The sequence below is a fragment of the Lissotriton vulgaris genome, chromosome 4_1 (genome assembly GCF_964263255.1).
Source record: "Lissotriton vulgaris chromosome 4_1, aLisVul1.2, whole genome shotgun sequence".
Classification (NCBI taxonomy): domain Eukaryota; kingdom Metazoa; phylum Chordata; class Amphibia; order Caudata; family Salamandridae; genus Lissotriton; species Lissotriton vulgaris.
This window is the reverse complement of record NC_141691.1, coordinates 415,734,255-415,760,556: the sequence shown is the minus strand read 5'-3', so window position 1 is coordinate 415,760,556 and position 26,302 is coordinate 415,734,255.

Sequence of the window (26,302 nt, the reverse complement as noted above, 5' to 3'; positions counted from 1 at the left end):
CTTCCTTGCCAGTTTCAGTTTTGTTTTGATGGCTGGTGAGGCACGATGGTCTGGTTAGTGCCCTGCAGCACAGCTGAGTCCGATTGTGGGTTGTGGGTGGGTTTGCCCCTTAGACTTGCCTTCCTGGCTTCACTCACTCTCCATTTAGGTTTTTTCGATGAGCGTTACGTCACGTCTGTCGTGTGATCTTGGGGCATTGTAGGGGGGGATGAAGGTATACTCTTACGGTCCCAGGTGCCTGGTGTGTTGCCCCTGAAAGGGGGCTCTCCTCCCCTCTGCCGCAGTGGGTCCTGTTGCACTTGGTTAGTTTCTTTTCCCCCACTGCTATGCTTTAAACTGGTGCGCTTGTGCGCTGCGCCACCTCAGCCAGTTTGTTGGTTGGCGCTGTGCTCTTAATTGCCCTCCACAGCTGTGGCGGGCCACTGCTCCTGTCCGCATTACTTGTAGAAAACCCCCAGTGCGATGGGCTTGTCTAACCATTGCTGCAGGGACAGGATGCAATGCACCACCCCCTACGATGGCGGTGTGTTCCGGGAGGGCTGCATCGCCTCTGTCGGGTACTTTGGCAGAGACGCTGTGGATGCGAGTGGGTCTGCTCCTTTTGGCCTCTATAGTTGGGCGGTCTGCTTCTTACATCTTCCCTCTGTGTGGCTACCAGGGTTGCCGGTCTGCTCTGTAGGCGCCGGATGCGAGGCTACCACCCCATAGATGGCGGCCAAGTTCTAGGGTGATTGAGTCTCTTTCGGTTTTGTTTTGCTTCAGTTCCCCGGTTCCCCACTTCGCTCCCTGAGCCCGTTAAGTGACTTTATTCTTTTTTTTTTGCAGCGCTTCTCCCCTCTTGCGCCCTCGCTGTAACAGTCACCACCTCGGCTGCTTCGCTCCCTGAGCCCTTTAAGTACCTTGTGTTGTTTTATGCTTTTTATTTTGTAGCGCTTCACCCCTCTTGCATCCTAGCTGCTGCAGTCGCCGCCTCCGCTGCTTACTTGCGTGTCTCGACCCGGGCTGTACTCTTGCCGGAGGGTTATTCGTTGGCTCTCTCTGGGCTCTACGAGGGTGCGGTGGGGGATTTACCCCCTCCTGTCTTCTTTGGTGAATAGTCGGGGCTGTTGCAGAGTGAGGCACTTACCGATCCACTGCTGCAGGGATGGAACGCAAGGCACCATCCCCCTACGATGGCGGTGTGTTTCTGGTGGGCTTTATCGCCTCTGTTGGGTACTTTGGCAGAGTCGCTGTGGGTGTAAGTGGGACTGCTCCTTTTGGCCTCCGCTGCTTTCATCTTCCCTCTGTGTGGCTGCCAAGCTTACCGCTCCGCTCTGCAGGCGATATAAAAGGTGTTCAACCTCTGTGCGGAGGCGGGAGTAGTTTCCAATCCATGTCAGAGGGGAGCATCATTGTAATCCCAAAGGAAGGCAAAGACGCACTACTACCCAAAAACTACAGACCCCTTTCTTTAATTAATGTGGACTGCAAAATATATGTTAAATCCTGGCCTCAAGACTAAACAATGTCCTGCCAAGACTAATAAGTAATTCACAGGTAGGGTTCCTAAATACCCTCATGTCACACAACAACACCAGCCGCCTATGCCACATCCTAGAATACACTTCCAAAATGGATGAGCCAGCAGTGGCTATCACACCAGATGCAGAGAAGACTTTCAACAGGGTATCTTGGGACTTCCTGGAACAATGCTTGTGGGCATTTAACCTGGGGGAAACATACATGCAAAAAGTGACGGCACTATACGTCGACCCCAGGGCACGCATGGTGATTATCAGGTCGGTCTCCGACCCCTTCGCCCTACAATGCGGAACAAAACAGGGATGTCCCCTGTCCCCAGAGCGGTTCCTGCTTGCCCTGAATCCCCTAATCAGGGATATCAAGGCCAACAAGGAGGTAAGGGGGATCAGAATCAACAAGGTGGAAGTTAAACTCAACGCATATGCAGATGACATTCTCATAGTGACAGAACAGCATATGTCCTCCATTGTGACCCCTATAGAAACCATAGGGACATACTCAAAGCACTCAGGGTATAAACTTAACAAAGATAAATCTGAGTGCAAACCCCTCAACATCCACACCACTAAGGACACATTGGGAGGATCGGGTCTGGCATGGCAAACGGGGTTAATCAAATATCTAGGGGTTCACTTCGGCAACGACCTTAAAACGACACTAGACCAAAACGAGAAACTACTTGAGTCCTGGTCCCCCAAATTTATAACTTGGTGGGGTAGGATAGAAACAGTGAAGATGATGATCACCCCCTGATTAACAACCTGCTGAGCATGCTCCCACTCCTACTCACTGAAGACTTCCACTGCAACATTGACAAGATGATCAATAAATTTATATGGCAAGACAAGAAAGCAAGAATAAGCATAAGAAAACTGTTGGACAGGCCACATGAAGGGCTCGCTCCCTCCCCGCATGACAGAGCCCGGACATCAGCTCTCCAGGTGCTACCCACAGAAGCAACCCACACCCCGTCCCCTACGGGACTCCTACTCCCGGACATCTCTGTATCCCGGGCCCGGGCCACCGTCAGCACCATTGCCCAGCCCGGCCGCCATCTTGGACACTGCACCACGAGGCCGCACGACCTCAGCTCGACCCCAACCCTGGGCCTGGCCAGGCCCCGACATCCCGGCACCACCATCCACCCAGGAGGTGAACGGACCACTTGGCAGGTCAATGGGAGAAAGAAGTGTGGATGGCTCTCCCCCGCCAGGTGCCGATCGCCCCCAGCCTCCCCGGGCGCTGGCTCCACCCCCCTGCTGGGTGTCTGGACTCCCTCATCCCGGACCTCCCGACCTCCAAGTGCGAGGATCCGGACATCAAAGGCCGCCAGACCTATAACTGGGGCAGCTCCAGAGCAGGAAGGCAGTTGTATCCTGGAGTCGAGAGACACCGTGAAGAACTCATCCTTGACGGACTGCTGGCGCTGCCGCAGCCCTGCCTTGTGAACTGTCGTCCTGCCGCTGGCGCTGCCGCGGCCCTCTGCAACCTTTATCCTCATCGGGACCTGCTGGCGCTGCCGCAGACCGTTGTAACTACCATCTTCGTCGGGACCTGCTGGCGCTGCCGCGGACCGTTGCCACCTTCAACCACCCCGGGACCTGCTGGCGCTGCCGCGGCCCGTCCTTCAAGAACGCCGACCTCGAGGATTGTGAGCTACCCATCATCTCATCGCAACTACCAGATTGGTAATAAGACTGTCCCGCTACCCCCATTCCCATCCAAGAGACTAGAATCGAGGGGACCCCTGAGTCCAGACCTCCTTGTACCATTCTACCGTACCTCAAGATTGCTTATAAAGAACGTTAAATCTTATCCTTGTGTGGTGTCTATCTGTGGGGGGGAAGTTACTTGTCTGTACGATCGCTGGAGACGGCTCTCCCCGGAGACCTCTCCCCTTGTCCTCGGCCGACCCTCCAGGTCCCGTTTAACATTGGTGGCCAGCGGCGCGATCCGAACCAACGCGTAATCGTACAGAAAGCAACTCACCCCACGACTAAACCACAATGCCGGCCCAAGAGAGCGGGTCTACAGAGAAATTCCAAATGGACAAGCTGGAGGAGTACAACCATCGAGAATTAAAACAATTTTGTATGGAACTGGGCATTGCTACCACCGGTCTGAGCACAAAAGATGACTTTAAACACGCCCTAGAATCATCGGCAGAGGCAAATCCCGCTGGTCCCCGGGACCAACGCATCGAAGCACCGGAAACCAACCCCGCTCCTTCCGAGGAAAGGAGAACGGGTCTCTCCCAGGAAGAGATCCAAGAGCGAGAGAAAAACAGACTGCATGAACTAGAGTTGGCACGGCTCAAAATGGATGGAGAACTAAAACTAGCGGAACAAAAATTGAACCTAGAACACTTACGGCTCCGAGAAGAGCGGGAGGAAAAACAAAGACAAAGAGAGCTTGAAGAAAAAAAACTGGCATATGAACACGAGCGCAAACTAGCAGAAATAGAACTACGTAAGCAAGGCAAGGACCTGGGGGTGCCCGAGCAACCACGCACCCCAGGAACTTCAGAACCAAAGGTCCACATTCCCAAAGATGTCGTCCGAGAGTTCTACTGAAACGACGACATACAGCAGTGGTTCAAGGCCTATGAGATCGCCATGTCCTCTCACCGGATCGATCGAAGTGACTGGGGAGCCGGTCTATGGGGGAGGTTCGTCAATGAAGGCCGTGATGCCCTGTTACAGCTCCCGGATCACCAAATGACGTCCTATGATCACATGAAGGCCGCCCTCCTCACTCGATATGGGCTGACACCCGAAATGTACCGCCAGAGGTTCCGCGACTGCACCCGAATCCCGGGTACAACTTGGGTGGAATATGTGAACTATTTCAGCCGAGCCCTAGAGGGATGGATCAAGGGGAGCAACGTAACGACCTACGAGCAGCTTTTTAACCTTGTTGTGTGGTAGCACCTCTCCAACAACTGCTTTGTCGAGCTCAGGCAGCACCTCCTCGACAGTAAATTGACTGATCCACGGCAGCTCGCCGCCGAGGCTGACCGATGGGAAAGCACCCGAGTGGGCCGGGGTGGCCCGAACGAGCAGAGCCGGAACAACCAAGGCCATCACCGTCCCCGAGGAGGAGGAGGAGGCCAGGGCCGGGGGAAAGACACCGTCCCGGCCACTCCCGCTACCAGCACCCCGCCCCCGGCCAGCAGGGGCAACCCCCCGATGCGCCCGGGGTTCAGAGCCAATGTCACGTGTCATCGGTGCCAGCGAGTCGGTCACTACGCCAAAGACCCGAACTGCCCACAGAACCAGACTCCGAGGCCCCGCCAGGTAGCTGCCGCCGCCCTAGGAGAAGAGCAAGTCTCCGAGGAGCAGGAAGAATACGAACAAGAGCAACAAGAGTGGGAACCGGCAGCCATGGTCCTGGCGTGCCTGGGGGGGAGAGACATGGTCCCGCGGGCTCCCCTACCCGCCAACACCAGAAAGTACAGTCAGTGGGTGAGCATAAATGGGCGCAAGGCCGAAGCCCTACGTGACACGGGGGCCAGTGTGACGGCCGTCCGCTGTCACCTGGTGACCCCCGAGCAAATAATACCGAACGTTCTCTGCCCCGTCCGTTCAGCCGACAATTCGGAGAGCATGTGTCGGATGGCCTGCGTCCCCTTCGAGTGGGGAGGAGTATCCGGCATGCTGAAGGTGACGGTCCGCGATGATGCCCCCGTGGACTGTCTCCTGGGGAACGATCTCGAGAGTTCCCCGTCTGCCGCCGTGGAAAGAAGAGAGCACCTGGGGATGTTGGGCCTCCCGGACTGGGCGTGCGTAACCACCCGGTCCATGGCGGCCCGCGCCATCCCCCGACCAGAAGAACCCGAATGGCCAGCACCTCCTCCCCCGATCACTCCAGTGGGGGACGCCGACACCGCCGACCTCCCGGAACAAGCCCAAGAAGAACCCGCTCAGCCCCAGGATCTCCCAGACCTGGCTCAGTGGCGTCAAGAAGGGGGACCCACCCAGGAACAATTCCGTCAAGAGCAAAAGACATGTCCCTCCCTCGAGGGACTACGACAACAAGCCCTCGCCCAGAGCGCGGGAGATACCGCCGGGGCCCACTGGATCTATTGGCAGGTCAATGGGAGAAAGAAGTGTCGATGGCTCTCCCCCGCCAGGTGCCGATTGCCCCCAGCCTCCCCGGGCGCTGGCTCCACCCCCCTGCTGGGTGTCTGGACTCCCTCATCCCGGACCTCCCGACCTCCAAGTGCGAGGGTCCGGACATCAAAGGCCGCCAGACCTATAACTGGGGCAGCTCCAGAGCAGGAAGGCAGTTGTATCCTGGTGTCGAGAGACACCGTGAAGAACTCATCCTTGACGGACTGCTGGCGCTGCCGCAGCCCTGCCTTGTGAACTGTCGTCCTGCCGCTGGCGCTGCCGCGGCCCTCTGCAACCTTCATCCTCGTCGGGACCTGCTGGCGCTGCCGCGGACCGTTGCCACCTTCGACCACCCCGGGACCTGCTGCCGCTGCCGCGGCCCGTCCTTCAAGAACGCCGAGCTCGAGGATTGTGAGCTACCCATCATCTCATCGCAACTACCAGATTGGTAATAAGACTGTCCCGCTACCCCCATTCCCATCCAAGAGACTAGAATCGAGGGGACCCCTGAGTCCAGACCTCCTTGTACCATTCTACAGTACCTCAAGATTGCTTATAAAGAACGTTAAATCTTATCCTTGTGTGGTGTCTATCTGTGGGGGGAAGTTACTTGTCTGTACGATCGCTGGAGACGGCTCTCCCCGGAGACCTCTCCCCTTGTCCTCGGCCGACCCTCCAGGTCCCGTCTAACAAAAACTAAGGCTAGACAAAAAACTGGGCGGACTAAACCTAGCAAACTACAGAACCTTCCAAACTGCATTCCTAGTAAGACAAGGAGCTTAATGGCCGTCACCCCTTCGAGGATACACACTGGTATGGCTACTAATTGAGCGTGCCATCCTAAACAACTCAGAGCCACTGGTACTCCTCACAGCCAATAAACACTCACACGCCTCTAACCCAATATTCAAATCACAAAAATGGTCCTTCTCAAGGTAGTCAAGAAAAAGGAGCACAGTGTAAAGAAGTCGAAATGGGAGTCCTTGTGGGCAAACACAAAGATTAAATATAGGGGAAAACCCCTTTCTATAGAGATATGGGAAAAGATAGGAATCTCCTACCCAGCACAACTGGAAGAAGGGGGCAACCCCATCGCGTTCACCATGCTAAAAGACAAGCACAAACTACCAGACATCGAACTATAAAACATCCTAAAAATTAGAACAGCCCTAACCAAAGCAAAACTAGCCCTACATAACCCATCAATAATACAATACATGGCAAAATTAAACAGAATAGGCCACCAGGTTTCACACCTACACAAACTCCTACGCCCTAGCACTACCAAAATCAACTAAAAAACAGGGGCTTACTGGGCAGAATAACTATGCACCACACTTAACGAGCACGATCTGCATCTCCTTTGGGCCTCCCCCTTGTGAAACAAAATATCCCCAGCACTTGCACAGACAAAGTTCTGGCTATTACACAAGATGTATTGGACCGAGGCTCTCCTGGTGGCGCTTGGGCTCAGGGAGAATGATCGGTGCTGGAACTGCGACAAAGAGAAAATAAATCTAGCACACCTCATCTTCTACTGCCCCAAAGTGAAAAGATTCTGGGAGAAAATGTTCACCTTCATAGAAAAGGCGCTGGGATGCACACTAGAACCAGAATTCGCTACCCTTACCACTGCATTCATCACTGCAGATCTAGACTCACAACAGGACAGGGACCTGTTAGACCTCCTACTGACAGCGGCAGTGGAAATGGTAATCTCAAAATGGGAAGACACAACTAAGGCGACATTCAAAGGTTGGCTCAACTGGGTGACGTACCGCAGAGATGCAGACAGTATCGCCCTGCGGAATTTACCCTGGAGACCAGCATCCTGGGGAATGTGGTCCCCACTCGATGAATACCTAGACCCCTACGAACCCCCGTGGTGAACCATGCTCTAGAAGGGCGCTCGCACACAAGCACACCCCCACAGCCTCACAACAAGACCCTACTGCAGTAATGCTTCCTGTATACTATCTACTCCTCTCTCTCTTCTATTCTCCATATTTTCCCTGCTCTCCACTCTTTTTCTTCTACCAAGACAGTGGAAAAGGGGACAGCCAAACATGAACACCACTTACCGCTATCATTGATATCTAGAGCCAGTTTAGGCTGATACACTGCAACTGTAAAGCGATATTAACTATATGTGTAAAAAATTCTAATAAAATATTTTAAAACAAAAAAATAAAAAAAACAAAAAAAAATCTTGCAACAAGCTAGGCTTGCCAATGACATGAAAGTTGGGACTACGCAACACTATTACTGATTAAAGGGACTGCAAGGAGGGGTGGCATAATGAAAACTAACTGCAATTGGAGACGGAAGGCCACAATTTAAAAAACATGTAATAGGACCCTTAGTAGCACATAAACTGATATAAACCAACCACAAAAGTATTATGTAGTAGAAAAGAGGGCAATTATTTGAAATCTACCAAAAAATAATAGTTTATGGGATGGTGCTGGCTTTTAACAGAGACCGTAAGAATTTCACAACTGTGCAACACATACGATTTCATTATAACTCTGAACACTTCGCGATGTTTGAAAGCATTTGTGCTTAATCCCTGTTTTATGATTTTCTTTTCTGTATTCTACTCTTTGTTTTCCGCATAAGCCCCCATTACCCACTTTATGGGGCATGTTAAAATAACTTCCAGAGAGCTGCAAATGATCGTCTATTAATATATTCCAAACATTCCTCCTCTAACATGACGATATCAGAATGTTTTATTGACTCAATGAAATATCCAGCTGAGTAAATAGTGCCTACAAATGTAAATTTCTTAGCTTGGGCGCTGAGCACTTGAATGTTTTTAAGTCCTGTGAGAAGCAGAATTATTTTTACTGGGCAGTGCTTCGGTTTTTAACCTCTTCGGCGCTGCACACATTTTCGCCCAGTGCGGGCGATTTACATAATGGGCTGGATTCGGACGGCAGGCGTAAGGCTTGACGCAGCATTGGACAGATAAGGCACCCCCGAGCCTTGCTGGAGCTGCATCTCGCTTGCGACGCAACTCCAGCAATGGGCCACCTTTACGGCACAGATGCGTCACGCATCTGTGCCGTTTTTGCCCCATGGTGCACCGCATTGTAAATGCGGCGCACCTTGGGTGGCGGAGCTGCGGTGCACAATAACTAGCGCATCCCTGGGGATGCGCCAGTTATTGTAAATCCGCCCCTAAGTGTTAGAAACTCGGCAGGTTATTTGCACTACAGCTAGGGGTATAATATCGGACGGAAGGCAAGAAGTTACAAAACAATAGAAATCAAATAAAAAAATGAATGAAAAGCAGCGTCCGGGATGTCTGAATTATAACAAATTGCGCCGGGCCACATGAGAAACCTTTATGGGTGGAAGGTGAAAGCAACATTTGCGTTATTAAATACACTGACTCAATGTAGAAAATCCAGGAGCAAATCAGCACCAGTACCAGGCTGTTGTTGCCCCCTGTAGGGGCAGGAACAGGAGGAACAATCAAGATCTAAAATAGAAAACCCAACACTCATAGGCAGGTGATGGCTGTTCAATAAGAGTCCAGATCTTGCAGTGAGAGGCGGAGGCCTCTTCCCCGGCTCACTGATGATGCACAACAACAGAGTTGTGGTCAGTGGAAAAGATAGAAGCCGGACACCATCTTTAGTGTAATTGATATTCATTTTCTGGTGTTTGCGATCAGGGAGTTGAAAATTAAAGGAACACCTAATGTATCCCAGCAGGCAGCTCACAAAGTAAAAAAAAAGCACAAGCAAAGCCAGTTTATCTGAGATAAATGTGTTAATGCAAGGAAACAGCTTTTGTATATTTCAGTGTCATTATGCATCAACACATTTAATGCAAAAACACAAGGATTCATAGGTAAACAGGCACACGTACACACATGCCTTTGTCCTCACTCTGAGCCCAACATTCACAAGACCAGTCCAACAGAAGGAATGGACAAATAATGCTTTGTGATGGTGCATTCTAACAACATTGACATCAACCTGAAAAGAGGCAGCAGAAAGAACAAGCATTTACAATGCAATGGTCTCGGCATCATTAAAGGTAGAGCTACTGGCACTGCTCATGACATTTCTTCTTTTTTTTTAAATCATCAATGGCATTGTCATTTACATTGGCAATAGCTTAATCGTTAAATAAATGGCATTGTCAATTACAATGCCAATAGCTACACCCTACACAGAGCCACCCTCACACAGACACACTCTGCACTTTGTACTGAACAGCACTCTGCACTTTGTACTGAACAGCACTCTGCAGCACACAACACTCTGCGCTCTGCACTCTACGGCGCTCGGCACTCTACAGCGCTCGGCACTCTACAGCGCTCGGCACTCTACAGCGCTCGGCACTCTACAGCGCTCTGCACTCTACAGCGCTCTGCACTCTACAGCGCTCTGCACTCAACAGCTGTGAGTCTCCATTTGGTTACGTGATTTTAGTACATGTGTACTGTTTAGCTGCTTTGTGTGTTTTGGTAGGGACTAACTTTGGGTATCACTGTTTGTGACTGCATTGTGCAGACTGTGTGCTGTTTGTCTAGATCTACATGCGATGTGGTTCCTCTCCATGTTTTATGGTTGTTTTGTCTATGTTGGTGATGACTGATCTAGTCTGTTACAGTTTGAATCTGCATTTTCTTTTGCAGATCTTAGTGACCTCTCTGCAGTAGGCAGATGTTTGCATCTTCAGAAATGGTGGCTTTAGTTCTCTCCGATTCTCATTTCACCACAGCCAATAGACAAATATCAGCATGCCCAATCTCCTTATATGGATGAGGAGTTTTAGGTAGGAGTAATATAAATGGCATATTTTATTCTAGTGACAGCGCCCTAACAGCACATTCTATCTAAGTGGTGTACTGTGACTGCTGGAATTTGCTCAGGGTATTAATCAAAGGCTCCTCACAAGTCCCATGGATGACCCAGTCTTGAGAAATAACATGTTCTCTTATGATATACATTAGGGTATGGAACCAGCTACCCCTGATTGAGAACATTTTCAGCAGTTTTAAGCTCATTTGGCATTCTTTGATTCTCAAGCATGTGACTAAGAGTGTCAGATGCCCATGGGTCAATGAATGAATGAACCACCTTCTAAAGCCCAGCAGCTGCTCCAAACAGGAGCGTCCTGGTGCTATGTTGAGATAGGGAAGTAGGGTCCTAATTCCACTAACTAAACAGAAAAGTCTTCAAATAACACAATAATGTAGGGTCCGATTACACTTCTTTAAATAGGTGAGTCTTCAAATGAGTCTTAAAGACGGACTCTGAGGAAACACTACGAAGATGTTCTGGAATAGAGTTTCGCAGACTGGGACCCAAAAATGAGAAAGATCTACCCCCAGCTCTCTCTTTATGCATCCTAGGAATGCATAAAAGGTCACCAAGATTATGAAGTCCAAGACTCAAAGGCAGCTTAAAAGAACAGTTGGGGCAGATGTAAGTCCCCCTTACCTTTAAAAGACAAGTGCGAGATGGCCGCATTTGGGCATCTGGAACCCTATTAGGGTCTCCTTACTAAGAAGTATTCTTCCATCCATGGCTGTAGAAGAAAAGGCAGCATGACTGGCGCTGGTCGCATTCTGGGCATGGACGGGCACTGCAGTCTTTCACTCGCTTGACCCGGCGCCGAGTGCCTGGAAGCCTTTCTTCTCTCCACTGCGCTAACCCCGAGGCCCGCCTCCGACCCATCCCCCCAGGGACCCTCGATGATGCCTGTCAGTCACAGACCTGTGGCGCATGTTAATGTAATTAATCTTTCACTCGCTTGACCCGGCGCCGAGTGCCTGGAAGCCTTTCTTCTCTCCACTGCGCTAACCCCGAGGCCCGCCTCCGACCCATCCCCCCAGGGACCCTCGATGATGCCTGTCAGTCACAGACCTGTGGCGCATGTTAATGTAATTAATCTTTCACTCGCTTGACCCGGCGCCGAGTGCCTGGAAGCCTTTCTTCTCTCCACTGCGCTAACCCCGAGGCCCGCCTCCGACCCATCCCCCCAGGGACCCTCGATGATGCCTGTCAGTCACAGACCTGTGGCGCATGTTAATGTAATTAATCTATTTTCTGCCCCGGGTCAGTTATTCCCTCTGCCGCATCGGTCAAGATTAATTAGCATCAGAAATGAGGCTTTAATGTGGCGCTGGCTAGGCCCGAGTCACGTTCACACTCACTCTCTTTCCCAGGCCCCCCTTTCCAAACACATTTAACCCCTGTTTGACCACGCGGCTCCCCTCCCCACGGCCTTGCGAGTGAACTTGAGACTACAAAGGGGCCCTTAGCTCTTTAAACGCTTTCCTCCCGACACTCACCTCCCCCGCCGCACAGGGGTGGAAGAGGTTCTCAGCTATACAGCGCTGAATGCATACATTGAGGATGCCCTGAATGCCAGGCCCCGGCGGTCTCACACAGGCGTGTGGTTGCGCGGCAATGGCCAGTTTTTCACACAGGATCAGCGGGAAGCGTGGGGGTAGCCGAGAGCCGCTCAGTTTTCAGTCCGCTCTGCCAGTCGGACACGGGACAGGAGCAAGGGTATCGCTCACCTTCCTGCATCACTACTAAACCAGCATCCCTGCGGCCCTACCGGCCCTGGGCGAGCTTCTGCCAGATTCGGAAGGGAGGGGGCGCGGGGGCGCCATGTTGATGCAAGTAAACACTAGATATAGCAGGTCAACCATCAACAAGAAAAACGGCACTCACCGGCTGTTTGGGGAGGCGGCGGCTCCTCTCTGCCGCGGGCAGGGCTGCTGGGCTTCTCCGGTCAGCGGCGGCTGGGGACGGGCTTCTTCTCCTTGCCAGGCAGGAGCGCGGGGAGACCTCCCGTCCGCCTCCTGCCTAGCCCACTGTACTTCTGGGTCGCGGCTACGATTTTCGGGTGTCCTGGGCTGCGGCGGTAATGCAGGGCTGATGAGGGGTAGGCTCCCTCTTTAATTTAAATAAACAGCGGGGTGAGCACCCGATGGGGGGATCCCCATGCCGGGACTTCTTCCAGCGGCGGCGGTGGTCGGGCAGAAATGGCTGCTTCAAAGCTTCCGAAATTTTTCGGATTTGGGGGCGTGTTTTGCTGTGCTGAGTGACGTACGACGTCACTGTCTAAAGAACAGCAAAATTTACGCCCCCGAATCCGAAAAAGACGGGGCTTGTTTGGAGTGACTCACTTCTCTTCCAATGGCTGGCCTCTGTTTAGGAAGCCAGCCAATGGAAGCGAACTGAGCTGAGAGGCGGGTCTAAAGTGCCCTACTAAGAGTCATTAAATCTCCTGACCGGAAGCTGCTTTGCAGCTTCGTCCCCGAGACCTAATAAACGGCCATGCAGCATAAAAAAAAGAGTTCCCAAAACAACAAATGAACACTGAAGGTGTAAGGAAACTGTGCTCTACCAGTGCTTCTTAGCTTTCAAAGAATGTGACGTGCCGGCTATTGCAACCACTTAGGAGGCATCAAAGAATAGCATCATGAGGATCAACCAATTGTAAGCAGCAAGCAGGAAAAATGTTGGACTATCAATCACAGCAGGCCTTGCAGACAGCGCATGGGCTGTAGCTCGATATAAAAAACTGAGCCTACTGGCTGATATCTGGGATAAAATTGTTGGAGTGGCCACTTATCCACACCAGCGGCTGTATCACATATTGGGCCAGATGTAAGACCAAGAAAATTGGGCATCGCAAATTGCAACTCTTTTGTGAGTCGCAATTTGCCAGGCACAATTTTCGATGTACAACTGTGTATTTCACACTGTTTGTGATTCCTAATGGGGTCGCAGATTGCGTGGCTCATTAATATGAATGAACCTCTCGCAATTTGCGAGCCCATTGGGAATGACAGCCCTCTCAGGGATGGTGGCCTGCTGGGCTCAGCAGACCAACATGTCTGGGACTGCTTTTTAATAAAACAGTTTTTTTTTAAACGCAGCCTGTTTTCCTTAAAGGAAAACGGGATGCATTTAAAAATGAAAAATGAAACTTTTCCGTCAAATGTTTTTAAGCGCAGTCTCTCGGACCACTGCCTGCTCTTAAATTTTTTTTTCCAACATACACAGAAAGGGGAAGAGGTCCCCTGGGGACCCCTTCCCCTTTGCAACTGGTGTACCACCTACTTTAGGTAGGTGGTAAACTGCAAGTTTCATGCGGCCGCAAATGCGGTCGCAAATCAAGTACATAGCATGTTGACTCGCTATTAGGAAGGGACACCCCTTCCTAATAGCAAGAGTAGCAAATGCTATTTTGCTAGTCAGGCACTCGCAAAATAGCATTTGTACATGCTATTACCCTTTTTTGCGTCACCAAACAGTAGGTTCTCCCATTTGCTGCCGCAAAAAAGGGTCATACATCTGACCCATTGTGAGCACTGGGGTCGCTAAGTTAAGACAGAGGGCCCGATCACAAACTTTTTTTAAATGACACTGTTTAATGTCTTTAGTGGCAAGTTAAGGCAATGCTTGCTCAAAAGACCTTTTACCATGGTATTATGGAAACAACATTGTAGTGGAGGTACAATGGGACAAGAATTTCCATACATTTTTGTTGTGTGGCATTTTGTTGTGATAATAATGTGTTCTCTTATTTTTTGTGCTGTACTATTACAATACTATTTTATTGTATTGTACTACAGTTGTTCCGTTGTGTTCTTTGACTCTTTTGTCTCTTTTGTTGTGATGTGTTCTGTTATGTGTTATTTGTATTGTAAGTGCTTTGTGCATACTATTGCATTACGATCTACTATTTACTTTAGGTATGCCAACTAATGCTGTTATATTTCAAGCCAGAAGCTGTGCATGCAATAAATATTCCTATGCCAAGCAAACGTTTATCACTGTCTAAGATAGCAAAAACGCAGCATTCTAGCTCTACAACTACTTAGGAGTCAGTCAGTCTAAAACTCTGGCACAGAATTTTTCTTAACTTAGCACTGCTATGATTGCATCACATAAAGTGAGCACTGAGACAGCTAAGATAATACACAATGCTTTATTACATAAAGCGAAGATGCATTTCACACTTAGTGCTAGATGCCTGTTTTACATTTCCTGTAATTTTGCATAATGTTTGTAGAATCTCGAGTTATTATGCATACCATAATCACTAATAGGTCCAGTCAAGTTTCAGTAAATAAATCGTTGATCAATTCTTGGTAGCTTAGCAAACGAGCAGTCATGATTAAAATAAAAATCAAACACCACTTTATAAACAGAGAGAGCACTTTTAGCTTTAAAATAAAATCACAACAACAAAAATCCAAAGTAGGGAACCAGACATATGAATGTTTAAATAATTAAATAAAGAATTGTGTATTCTAGCACCAAAAAGCACTACTCGTGGCTCACTGGTCGCACTGAACTAGTACAAATTCAAAGTTGGAGGCCGACCGCGATGGAGCACGGGCTGTATAGAGTGTTTTTGTCAAAACTTTGTCATTTTCTTGGAGCTTTTCTCTTGTGGACGGGCTCGTTGGCGGAACCTCAGGCTTCTCGGATCCAAAGTTCGATTCGACGACTGTGGCCTGCTGCAGCATAATGCCTCAGAGAGTCTCTGTAAGTCTTTGCCCTGGACGTCAACAAACCAGTGTGGTGAGTCCGCTTTGCAAGTCGACGTCAGCGGCCACACTCTTGTTGTCGAGCTGGTCTCTTCCTGGAGTCTTTTTGATAAACTTTGAGGAAAGTTTCTTTCTTTGCAGATCTTGCAGTTTCTATGTTCCTTTAGTGAAAATCAGTGTCCACTAGCTCAGTCCAAGGATTCAGAGACTCTAGATTGCCTCCCTCTCTAAAATCCCCTCTCAGTCACTTAGGAGGTCTCCTCTGTTATTACCAGCGCTTGGACGCCCCCGGGCAGCAATTCGCGCTCTACAAATTCAGCTGGGTTGACCCTCTCTTTGGGACTTGCAGGCAATCTCTTCCAGCTCAGTTGTGAAGCCTTGTCAGTGCAGCAGGTGTAGTCCTACTGAGTGCAAGCCTGTTGGGGTGCAGTCCAAGGGTCCAGCAGGCAGTCCTTCTTCTGTTGTTCCAGGCAGTGATCTGAGGAGCTACTATAGCTCACCTATACTTACCCTCCATTCTGGGCTGGCAGGAGAAGACAACACTCCAACAAATAGGAGTAAAGCTACCTCCTCCTACTATGACTACTTCCTACAAAGTGTGGCATGTAAAAATCAAAATGGATTAAATTCATTCCTTGTTGTGTGTCTGTACAACATAACCCATAGGTGTAGTTTACAGCAGACTACACTCCCCTTCCAACCCCTCTCCTAATCTAAGTAGAAGAGCTCCTCTCTGGCTGGGGATCAAGGAAGTGGGAGCTGGCCTTGATCCTATGATATATGTTATAATGCTTTTTAAGCCAAGCGTATCTCCCCACCCGCTTCCTCTCCCTGGTTTCTGCAGGAAGCAAATCTCCTCCCACTATATGGCTGTATTGTTGCAGCTCAGTAGGCTTCTTCATACAGACTCAGGTAGCAGTTTAGCTTGGGTGGTAAAAGGCTACCCAATTAGAAGAGGCTGCACGGAGGGTGCACAGTCGTGGAGGAGTCTCCACACTCAGTACGGAATCTCCACAATGAGAATTCCTTTGTGGGAATTCCGCACTGAGGGCGTAGACTCCCCCACGGCTGCAGGGCCTCTGCCATGAGTGCAGAGGCCCTCTGTGAATGGGACCATAAGTTCTAAAACTACTTTCCTGTAATAGTTATAATAAATCTGACCCTTGGCAGCTTGTTGGATTTATTGTAAACATTATTTTTGATATTTAAATTATATGTCTTGTTAGCTTTAATCAAAAGTTAGCCGTTATAAAGTTTAATAAAGCCTTCCCATGATAGCCGATGTGGCTAGCAGCACTATAATAGGGAAAAACAAATTTGGCTGTTTTTCCTTACCAGGGCATATAAAATACATTTTATATTGCCCATACATTTTAGAACAATGGACACTAAACTCAGGGCACCTAAGGAAGAACTTAAGGGTGACTTACATGTAGTTAGGACTTACAATTTGGAGTTTGGAATTATACTTTTAATTACAAAGTTGAATTAGGACACAGTTTTATTTTAAAACCAGCCTGCAAGTCAGGCTTGGATTTAAAATTACACTAGACACCACAGCAGTCCAAATCACCTTTACTAAAAGGTGCATCTTTAGGGTTCAGGCATACTAAACTTGATTTTCCTATCTGGTTCCAATGGGAAGGTATATTTATAAGATGTTATATATTAACTCCCATGCCTTACTATGAACCAGATAACCTTTAAATAGTGAAAAACTAAATTGGCAATATTTCACTATCAGGACATGCAACACACATCAGGTAATATCCTACCTTTCAAATACATTGCACACTGCCCACAGGGGTAGCATGGGCCTATCTTAGGGGTGACTCACGTGTAAGAAAATGAAAGGTTAGGCCCTGACAAGTGGGTGCACTTGCCAAATCTACATGGCAGTTACAAACTGCGCACAGACTCTGCAGTGGCAGGTCTGAGTTACCTTTTCAGGGCTATTCATGCCAGTGGAGCAATCAGTGCTGCAGGCCCACTAGTAGCATTTGATTTGAAGGCCCTGGTACACTCAGTGCACTTTACTAAGGGCTTATCAGTAAATCAAATATGCCAATTATGGAAACACCAATCCATAATACAAATTTCACAGAGAGCATATGCACTTTAGCACTGAATAGCAGCGGTAAAGTGCCCAAAGTCCTGAAACCAACAACAGCAGGTCAGGAAAAAATAGGAGGAAGAAGCAATAGGTTTGGGGATAAACCTTCAAAAAAGGCCATTTCCAACAACACTTACGTGCATTAAGTCCACTGGGGTCTCTAAACCCACATTCCCCACTACATACCAGGGTCATACATGTGGGTTGTCTTGGCCAATTAGAATTATACCATTTAACTTTTAAGGACAGAGCACTGGCCCTGGGCCTGGTTAGCAGAGAACATGGTGTTCTCAGAGTCAGTAACCATCAGCACCAGTCAAATCGGTCTCGTCTTTGGGACCTTATATGTATTTAGCTATGCAGCGCATTAGCCTGGTTGCTGAAACATCTACTGTTCTTTAACAGGAAGGGAAAGTAAGCACCAAACTACGTGACACACCAGGTATGGGAACACATGGAGAGAAATATTACATTTCAGCTGTAGATGGTATAGTCCAAAGCTCTATTTTTCATATAAAATTTGGGCCTGCGGTGGTCGTATCACTGAAAATACAAGATTTGAAAAAAAAATTGTTGTCTACGGGTGCTTGTGGAAGACAATTTCTATGAACTGTAATCTAGAGAATTATGAAGTAATTCTGGTATTTTCCTGACCTCTGATGGTTGTTTTCTATCAAGAAAGTTAAATAGAGGCAGTTGCCAGAAAAATATTTCAAAAGAAAGTCGCTCAGCAGAAAGCAATTCTGGTATTTTACTGACCTCTACTGGTCGTTTTCTATCAGGATAGTTAAATAGAGGCATTTGAACAGAAAGAAAAGTCACTACGGAAAAGCAGACAAGTCCTAGGGCTGATCTCCAGAGCCCACAAAGTACATACACATATAAGTATATATAAAGTATATACAAGAGGTCTCGAATGCTCAACCTAAAAATGGAGGTGATCAGGGCAAAAAGAATCGTTTTCCTACAGGGCCACTTTTATTTTGGTGCCTGGGCCTATATTTTTGTTCCAGTCCAATCCTGCCACACTGGCCCACCTAAGCTTATACATTGAGTAAGTAGTTAAAAGAGTGCTGCCCCCACTGCTAAGTCAGAGTCATCAAACAAGGAATATACCACATTATGTTTTGCATCTAGAAACTCTGCAGCGCCAGGACATTTTAAGTAACTCCCACTGCAATCTGAGTAGTCCGCGGTCTCTAGTGCTCAGTTCTTAGCTTTCACAATTTTTTGAACATATTTTGGCAGTGAGCACATATGTCCTGCTGTAAATGGTAACTTTACAATCAAGTGATGAACACAACAACAAATGTATTCTTCTGTCACGTTTTCCCCAGGTTTTTTTTACAGGATTGAATAGCTGCGACTTTAACATCTGGTCAATGACAAGCTGCTAAACAGCTCTTCAATGATTGTGCTATACTCTAATTTTCTGTTGCAGTTTTGACTATTTATTTGATATATTTTACACACAGACCTTGTATCAATCATAGGTTGTTCACTTAGGGTGGAACAGATGACTTTAAAACAGAGAAACCTGATTGGTTATTTTCTCGATTATAGGAAGAGTTTGGTTTCAGAAGTCCAAGAATAAGATGTTCACTGGCATTACGGCTATCTTGTGATGGTTAGTATAATGCAGCACTTTTTTTAAAGGCTAACATGCCATTTACCAGATCTCTTTTTCAGATTGACATGTATATTTGAGTAGTTGGATGCAAATGGCTGCCCACATCAAGTGGATTTAGTATGTGAATTGGAGAGGTATTGTATTTTGTAAAGAGATTGTTGTTTCAGAACTCTACTGACAGTAGTAGTTGAGATTCCTGGATTGAACCAAGCTTGGCTTGTTGTGTTGGATTGCTGAAGAAGGAGGCAAACAGTTAAGCGAAAACCACGAGTGCCTGAATCAAAAACAAGGTGGCTGAGCAGAATTTTGTGGTCAATTCTGTTGGAAATGCGACTCACCATTTCTTTCAGACCATAAGTAGTTTTCTCCTGATGTTCAGTTGTATCTCAAGCTATATTCTCTATTGCCATTTACTAAGATAGATGTGCAGTTATACCTCATTTCAGAGTCGGTGCTTGGTTTTAAGGACAAACAAAGCAAACACAAGAAGATGATGGACGGAGCACTGACACTTTTCAGACACTCACCCCCAGTCACAGATCTGGGTTGAATCCATAATCATTCTTAAGCTCACTTAGCCACCTCAGTTCAGACTCAGCCATATGCAAATCAGTCTTGACCCAGTGCCTCATGGGAACAGTCCAGTACGAACTGCCTAGCTAGGTCTTCCCTGAACCGCAAACAGACATGTTTCAAAATCTTGGCAGCTTTGTCCAAAGAAAGCAATGTATTTATGAGATTGGAACTGATCAATGTAAGGTGTGGGCAGGCAAGTTTGATATCTTTTTTTTTTTCATTACAAATGCCAATAGGGACGGTAATCTCTTAAAGTTTGATACAATGTTGCAATTTATAGGCCATTTGGATGGTTATGAACCCACAGGATTCACAAGACTGGAGTTTATGAATACTGTAAATGACTTAATCACTGGTTGTTTGTAAGTACGGAACCCTTTTTCAATTCTCTGCTTCCATCATTAATGATAGAAAACGAACCATATACTTCCTTTGCCTTACAATAGGCTGAGTTTTACCAGCAAGAGTGTATGCTGCACACCGAACATGTTTTAGGGTGTTGTAATGTGTTCCAATGATACTCGTTTACTCTGTTTTGTATTATAATATGACGAGCATTGAATAGGATCAATTTTATAAATGGCTTACTTGAGTATATATTTAAGGTGATAATGGATGTCCATTGGAGACGTTTTGGAGTTTCAAAAGAATCCTGGATGTACTGAGATGAGGTGAGAAGATTTCGAACATTAAACTTCTTGCGTGTATAAATTGAGTCTAATTTTAATGTGGTTCTGGTTAGTTTCAAATTGTTTTCAATGAAGAATTTGGTGCAGGATTGTTTGGTCCAGTAGACATGCAAGCAGTGAGAAATCTTGTTTTTGGGATCAGTGAGAAAATGAACGATATTGAGATTTATGAGGGAGATGCTGTTTACTATTGCTTATATGAAAGATGTAGAAGAGACAAACATGTGTTTAAGCACCAGAAATCGCTTTACTCATTGAATGAGGCCTAGACTTCTAAGGTATCTGATGACTTCTTTGGATTGGGGTCAGAGTAGTCTTCCAGGTGAAAGTTCACGTTATAATTACTGCTTTTAAGGTGAGCGGTACAATACAATCCGTGATGGTGTTGGTGAGTTGCTGAGTTATCCCAGTGGTCTGTAGATGAGAGTGCCTCTTAATTTGAAGTTGGCTGTGACATGGAGCTTCAATGGCAGGTGTTAAATGTTGGAAGATGACATGTCGGGACTTGGTGCAGCTCATGACATTCTTGTGGATGATGGTGATTCCACATTCTGGCTGTGCAGCATTTCTTGCACATAGTGATCTTGTAGCCAGGTGAAAGGCTGTGGCAATGTTAAGTGCTGATGCAGGGTTCAGCCATGATTCCATGAAGAAAAATAGGTCTTGAGTGTGGTCATGCAACAGGTCCCAGATCCCTGAGATGTATTTGGTGAGTGAGGCAGTGTTGAGGAGCGTGTGGACATTTGCGTGGGTGGTTGCAGGACTGTGTGACTTTGAGACAACCAGGTGTTGGGTGATGTTGGTGTGGGTGCAGTCAGGGTTGGAGGTGGGTAAGTTCATGAAAACTTGCACGAAGAGCAGGAAAATGCTCCCTTGGTTTGGGTGGTGCAGTGAGGAAGCAGCTTGAGGGAGCAGCAGTTGGCGTTGAGGGTGCGTAGGGTCAGTGGGATAGGAACTAGAGGAGGGAGGACCAGGGTTTCTGGTGCAGTTCAGGAGCAAATGGGCACAGACAAATTTGCAAGCATCCCTCTTGCTGCACAAATCCATTACACGTGCGCACAGCAATCACTATTATGTAGGTCCTGGAAGGGCAGAGGAGTGATGTCACTCTCTGTGCAGAGGGATGATGGGAAATATAATGTTTTCACTTCCTCTGAAGTTGGATGATGGGAAATCCTGTGACGCCACTGCCTGTACAGATGGATGATGGAAATGAGTTATTTTGCTCGGCTTCTTTTTTGAAAGACAGTTTTGGTGGGAAACCAATTGCGTCACTTCATGTGCAGATGGATGATGGATGAAAAGTGAGATGTCAAAAAGCTAATGCACTGGCTCATCTTTTGCTTTGCTAATAGAGTGACAGAAGTTTCCTTGAGGCAGCCGTTAGTATTTGGAAAGCCAAATCTATGTTGACAGCTCCTTATGGAGCAGAATTATGGGGATTTGAGCTTTGCTGTAAGCTGAAAGTAATGGAAAACAATGTTTTATGGCAGTTATTACATTTAGGTGACCCTAAAAACAGAGCTGTGTCTCCCTCAGTTAGAATATTTGGGGCCTCATTTAGGAGAAGTGGCGCATCACTGCGTGAAAATAGCGATGCGCCACTTCTCAGGGCGCCCTCCTTGCGACACTAATGATGCGTCATATTTACAGTATGACCATCATGTCGCAAGGAATGACAGATAGTATAACTCACGTATCTTTAGGTGCAAAAAGTGGCGCATTGCTGGAGTTGTGTTGGAAGCCTGACGCAACTTCAGCAATGTTCCTTTCACATGGGGCAAGCCCCATGTGAAACGGCCTGCGCCACCCTTACGCCTGCCATGAGGCATGCTTAAGGTTTTGACGCATTGGCGTCCTAGAAGTGGCACAGTGCAATCTCATAGATTTCACTGCGCCACTCCTACGACCCTTTCTTGCGGGGGAACGCCCACCCTGCATACATTATACCTGGCGCAGGTATAATGTAGCACAGGGGTTTACGAAGTGACGTATCAACCTAGATGCGTCACTTCGTAAATATGGTGCAACATGGCACATTTTTTATGCCACTGGTGCATCACAAAAAGTGACGCACCAGTGGCTCGAAAGGGACGCAGGGGCTCATAAATAAGCCCCTTGGTCTCTTTCAAGCCTATTTAATTTTGGGTCAAACTGTGGACCAATAAGAGTGAAAAAATTATAGAGGAGGATATTATAGTACATAGAGGTTTTACTAACTTGCCATGCCACCCTAAAAAACATGGGGGCATATTATCAAGGGGGTTTATCTCCGCTTTTTTGGCTTTAAAAGCCAAGAAAGCGGAGATAAAATGATCTCCCTATTACCTAGCTGGCGCTAACACCAGTTAGTGACAGCTAGTAGGAGATAGCGACCATCTTGGGCCCCACTTTGCATGTCAGTGATATTTATCACTAGTGAGATGCAAAGTGGGCGTGCCAAGATGTTAGAGACTGAAAACAGTTGCTAACATCGCTATCTCCTATTACCAACTTTTGGAGATATTCGCGCTAAGCAGGAATATCTCCGAAAGCTAACACCTGCCCTGAGCAGTTCTTAACCATGTTATGCAATGGGAGGTGGATAACATGGCTAAGAGCATAAGCTCGCTAATGCATGAATATCGCTGACTTTTCAGCGATATTCATGCTTTGCGGCGATTTTTACTGCATTTGCCTTAAACCTTGGTAATACCAAGGTTTATTTGCGATAAAAATCGCCGCAGCGCTGCGGTAAATATTTGTCTCTATCCAAGCAATAGCGATAATTATCGCTATTGCTTGATAATATGCCCCGTGGTTTGTCCAGAGTTTTTGTCTACCCTAGCTCTTACAGCCTGATTCATGTAGCTAAATTGCACTCGCAAAGGGCCAGATTCTCAGAATCTGGCCCTTTGCGAGCGCAATTTTTGCATTTGGTATTCATGATACCAAATGCAAAAATCGCTATTTAGGAATTCGCATATTTGCGTGGAATGGCATTTAAGGAATCTCTAATAGAGATTCCTTAAATGCTATTCATGACACACAACAAAATAGCGATATTGGACATTTGGGGCCGCTATTTACCGACAGGTCAGACCTGTCGGTAAATAACAAAAACTCAGAAAAATGCTTTTAAAAGCATTTTTCAAAGTTGCATGTAGCACACACACATGTCCTTTGGACATGTGTGTGCGCAACACCTGTCCAAAAGTGCATTTTAGGGGTGCTACAGGGCGTCCTTTGGACACCCCTGTCACCCTTAAAATCGCTATCTCAGTTGCGAGTAGCAAATTGCTACTCGCAAATCCCCATTCATTCCAATGGGCCTCTTGGCCCATAGGAATGAATGGGGAGTATTTGCGAGTAGCAAATTGCTACTCGCAAATAAAGAACATGTAGGAATCGCTATTTAAGTAGCAATTCCTACATGAATGCCGTTTTGCGTGTCCTCAATAGCGAATCGCTATGATTCGCTATTAGGGACACGCAAAACGGCCCGTACATGAATCAGGCTGTTAGTCTCTCAATAGTGTAAAGATTGTAAAGGGACTGTACTTGGATTACACTACAGTACCATGGGCTCTAAAAGGAAGCAGTTTGTCTGATGTGTATTTCGATCTTAGGCTGTCATTTTTAGCAAACATATAAAAGCACTTTGGTCCCAGTGGAGTAGTGATATCTGTACCTAAAATGTTGCCTAGAGACTGTGGCAGTGTTGGCCTATATCAGTCAATAGACTAAGTAATATCCCCACCAGTATGGCCCAGTGCACATGCAAGATGTGAGGTCAAGAGGTCGTTCTTCATTGTATGCTCTGATGCCTTCTAACATGTTGGAGTTAAGAAGACAGATCCTTCATCCATTGTTTTTAACCTACAATATCATGACATGCAGAGAGACTTTATCTCTCTGCCTTCAAACTGACATAAACCTCTTTCCTTACAGGGCGACCCTTTTACAATGTTCGGTGATGGAAATTGACTAGATAGACCTGCCCACTTTGGCTTTTAAGTATCTTTAGACTCTGGAAGCTCTGTTGATTACTTACATCTTGCCACCTTGCCTGCACTAATCATTATTATTATGTTTTAGAGCTTGATTGTCTTGTTTCTCGGTTTATGGCAATAGGGCAGAAAGAATAATTTATTGATTGACCACAGAGAAAACACACAGTGCTACCAGCTGGAATAGTTTATTGCTAAATGTTGTGAATAAATAGAACCCAGGACTAGAGATGGGCAATTGAAAACTGATTTATATGTGAAAAGAACATGAAAAGACCAGACTAGCTAATCACCGGCACATGGTTTCCACCTGAAAGCTCTTCTTCAAAATAATTAATACATTTAACTGGAATAACTCAATAGGACAACATATAAAGCGTCAGAAGAAGAAATCTGAAATAAATTATTGGATTTCGATTCTAGGGAGCAGCCTTACAATAAGCAAAACAAATAATGTCAAGAATAACAAGAGATCATTCACTCCAAAACTGAGAGGATGACAAGTAAGTGCATTAGTTCTTACATGCCACAACAAAATTAAAAAACAGCATTGAAACCATCGGAGAATATTATGGAATGAGACAGATTTCAATGTATCACTATATATAGACCATTGTTGGATACACAAGCAAATAAAAAGGTTAAGAAACTATTTTGTCAGAGAAGACATTCATAACGGAGAACAGGGGGATCCACAATAATCATGGGAATTTACCCACGTCTGAATTGAATAAATTGTCATAGAATAATATAGGACCCAAACAGGAACGGCGGTGCGAATCAAAGTGTCTTTATTCGGCATTTCAACAACACCATAAAAGTACATTATTCAAGCTATACAAACATTTCATTAAAAGAGAAACAGGAATAGACTAATACAATATACAATATACAACCACATCCCCATTTTCTCCATTCTTAACAGTATCAAAAATCAAATTCATCTAGTGGACGTAATCTTTCTGATTTCCTTAAAAAATGTATCACGCAAAATAATGTCAGGGGATCTCTAGACTCTTTTAAAAAAACAAGGGCATCTCTTGCTGATCTTAAATTAGCTTTTTTAAAAAGATGTATTAAAAAACAGCGTCTAGGTACTTGATAAAATGGGCATAGTAATACAAAATGAAGGGTATCCTGTGGAGATCGATGATCGCAGCCACAGGGACCCTTTGACTCAACTGCATTAGTGAATCCCGCAGGTTCAGCTAAAAGGTGGTGAAACAAGTTGAGTCTAAAACGCGGTAATAAAAACCTATTGTGCGGGTTGATACAAGGGAGAGATAGGGCTCCAGCCCACTGGAGGGTTTTACTGTCATGTATTTCTTTCCCTCAATTCTCGTGACCTGGCGGTAAGTTTGGAGAGCTTCTCATTTACTCTTGCTTGGTCTTGTTTTGTAATACTCTGTGTATTTGAAAACAGGTTTCCACATCCAATGCTCTCCAAAGCCCCTTTCACATACTTCAGCCAGGGAATAGACATACCTTTCTCACTCCCCAAACAATCTGTAATGACCAGCCCCGACAAATTGGCTTCCTGATAAACCCATAGTTTAAGCCAGGCCATAAGGGATCTATTCCCCACCCTGTCCTCCAGGTACTTACAGCCAAGTTCCTTGTGTACTATATATGACGGTACAGATTGGGGGACTTTAAGCAGCCTCCTTAAGTGTTTGTTTTCCTTGGTCTGTAAACTGGTTGCTTTTGCCGTTCCCCATAACTCTGCCCCGTACACAACCTTAGCAACAGTGATCAAATTGTGCATGGTTAGCATTTGTTCAGGGGCCCAGCGGCCCAATCTGTGCCCAAAATTCATAACTGCTCCTGAGCTCGCTGCTAACTTATTACCATGTTCTTCGATCAGTGGTTTGAAATTCAGAATCCTATCAAATAAAATGCCCAGATATAAAAAGTCAGCACTTTTGACAGACTTGTAGCGCCTATTCTATAGTTAAAATGTTTACCTTTATGTTTTGGGCCCAACTCCATTACATATGATTTTGTCATGTTGGCAGATAAGTCTAGGCTAAACATAAACTCCACAAACCCATCAATCAGACGTTGTAGTCCTACTGGCGTTCGGGCCAGCAGGACCGCATGGTCCGCATAAAGCAGAACTGGGACAGATCTACTT